Source organism: Arachis hypogaea, chromosome 6 (genome assembly GCF_003086295.3).
Source record: "Arachis hypogaea cultivar Tifrunner chromosome 6, arahy.Tifrunner.gnm2.J5K5, whole genome shotgun sequence".
Lineage (NCBI taxonomy): Eukaryota > Viridiplantae > Streptophyta > Magnoliopsida > Fabales > Fabaceae > Arachis > Arachis hypogaea.
Genome location: NC_092041.1, coordinates 14586718 through 14589233, shown reverse-complemented (window position 1 = coordinate 14589233; position 2516 = coordinate 14586718). Strand labels below are relative to the sequence as shown.

The following is a 2516-nucleotide window of genomic DNA, read 5'->3' as shown; positions in this document are numbered from 1 at the left end:
AGTGGTGTTTAGGTTGTGTGAAAATGAAGGGTTGAAGAAGGGTATATATAGGAGAGAGGGGGGTAAAGGTTCGGCCATTATAGGTGGGTTTTGGGAGGGAAAGTGGTTTGAGTTTGAAGGGTGAGGTTGGTGGGGATTTATGAAGGGTGGATGTGAGTGGTGAAGAGAAAGATGGGATTTGATAGGTGAAGGGTTTTTGGGGAAGAGGTGTTGAGGTGATTGGTGAATGGGGGAAGAAGAGAGAGAGTGATGGTAGGGTCCTGTGGGGTCCACAGATCCTGTAGTGTCAAGGAAAAGGCATCCTTGCACCAAATGGCATCAAAATCCACGTTTTGAGCCATTTCTGGCGTTAAACGCCGGGCTGGTGCCCATTCCTGGCGTTTAACGCCAGGTTCTTGCCCTTTACTGGCGTTTAACGCCAGTCTGGTGCCCCTTTCTGGCGTTAAACGCCCAGATGGGTGCCAGACTGGGCGTTAAACGCCCAACTGCTAGGCTGACTGGCGTTTAAACGCCAGCAGCATCTTCCTCCAGGGTGTGCTGTTTTTCTTCCTGTTTTTCATTCTGTTTTTGCTTTTTCCATTGTTTTTGTGACTTCTTATGATCTTCAACCTAAAAAAAATAAAACAACAAAAGAAAATAATTAATTATAAAACATTGGGTTGCCTCCCAACAAGCGCTTCTTTAATGTCATTAGCTTGACAGAGGACTCTCATGGAGCCTCAGAAGTGCTCAGAACCGTGTTGGACCCTCCCAACACCAAACTTAGAGTTTGAATGTGGGGGTTTAACACCAAACTTAGAGTTTGGTTGTGGCCTCCCAACACCAAACTTAGAGTTTGACTGTGGGGGCTCAGTTTGGCTCTGTTTTGAGAGAAGCTCTTCATGCTTCCTCTCCATGAAGACAGAGGGATACCCTTGGGCCTTAAACACCAAGGATTCTTCATTCACTTGAATGATCAACTCTCCTCTATCAACATCAATCACAGCCCTTGCTGTGGCTAGGAAGGGTCTGCCAAGGATGATGGATTCATCCATGCTCTTCCCAATCTCTAGGACTATGAAATCAGTAGGGATGTAATGGTCTTCAACTTTAACCAGAACATCCTCTACAAGTCCATAGGCTTGTTTTCTTGAGTTGTCTGCCATCTCTAGTGAGATTTTTGCAGCTTGCACCTCAAAGATCCCTAATTTCTCCATTACAGAGAGGGGCATGAGGTTCACACTTGACCCTAAGTCACACAAGGCCTTCTTGAAGGTCATGGTGCCTATGGTACAAGGTATAGAAAACTTCCCAGGGTCCTGCCTCTTTTGAGGCAAGTGCTGCCTGGACAAGTTATCCAGTTCTTTGGTGAGCAGAGGGGGTTCATCCTCCCAAGTCTCATTTCCAAATAACTTGTCATTTAGCTTCATGATTGCTCCAAGATATTTAGCAACTTGCTCCTCAGTGACATACTCATCCTCTTTAGAGGAAGCATACTCATCAGAGCTCATGAATGGCAGAAGTAAGTCCAATGGAATCTCAATGGTCTCAGTTTGAGCCTCAGATTCCCAAGGTTCCTCATTGGGGAACTCAGTGGAGGTCAGTGGACGTCCATTGAGGTCTTCCTCAGTGGCGTTCACTGCCTCTTCTTCCTCCCAGAATTCGGCCATATTGATGGCCTTGCACTCCCCTTTTGGATTTTCTTCAGTATTGCTCGGGAGAGTGCTTGGAGGAAGTTCAGTAATTTTCTTGCTCAGCTGACCCACTTGTCCTTCCAAATTCCTAATGGAGGATCTAGTTTCAGTCATGAAACTTTGAGTGGTCTTAATTAGATCAGAGACCATTGTTGCTAAGTCAGAGGTATTCTGCTTAGAACTCTCTGTCTGTTGCTGAGAAGATGATGGGAAAGGCTTGCTATTGCTAAACCTGTTTCTCCCACCATTATTGTTATTGAAACCTTGTTGAGGTCTCTGTTGATCCTTCCATGAAAGATTTGGATGATTCCTCCATGAAGGGTTGTAGGTGTTTCCATAGGGTTCTCCCATGTAATTCACCTCTTCTATTGAAGGGTTCTCAGGATCATAAGCTTCTTCCTCAGATGAAGCTTCTTTAGTACTGCTTGGTGCATTTTGCATTCCAGACAGACTTTGAGAAATCATATTGACTTGTTGGGTCAATATTTTATTCTGAGCCAAAATGGCATTCAGAGTGTCAATCTCAAGAACTCCTTTCTTCTGACTAGTCCCATTGTTCACAGGATTTCTTTCAGAAGTGTACATGAATTGGTTATTTGCAACCATTTCAATCAGTTCTTGAGCTTCAGTAGGCGTCTTCTTCAGATGAAGAGATCCTCCAGAAGAGCTATCCAAAGACATCTTGGACAATTCAGAGAGACCATCATAGAAAATACCTATGATGCTCCATTCAGAAAGCATATCAGTGGGACACTTTCTGATCAATTGTTTGTATCTTTCCCAAGCTTCATAGAGGGATTCTCCTTCCTTCTGTCTGAAGGTTTGGACTTCCACTCTAAGCTT

The 2516-nt window shown here is 44.4% G+C and overlaps 1 non-coding gene across 1 annotated transcript; it reads left to right on the top strand.

Moving 5' to 3' along the window:
* Nucleotides 1–2408: 2408 nt before the first annotated feature.
* LOC112700545 (small nucleolar RNA R71) lies at nucleotides 2409–2516 on the top strand. Its single transcript, XR_003153451.1, has one exon. It is a non-coding gene; the product is annotated as a small nucleolar RNA R71 (small nucleolar RNA).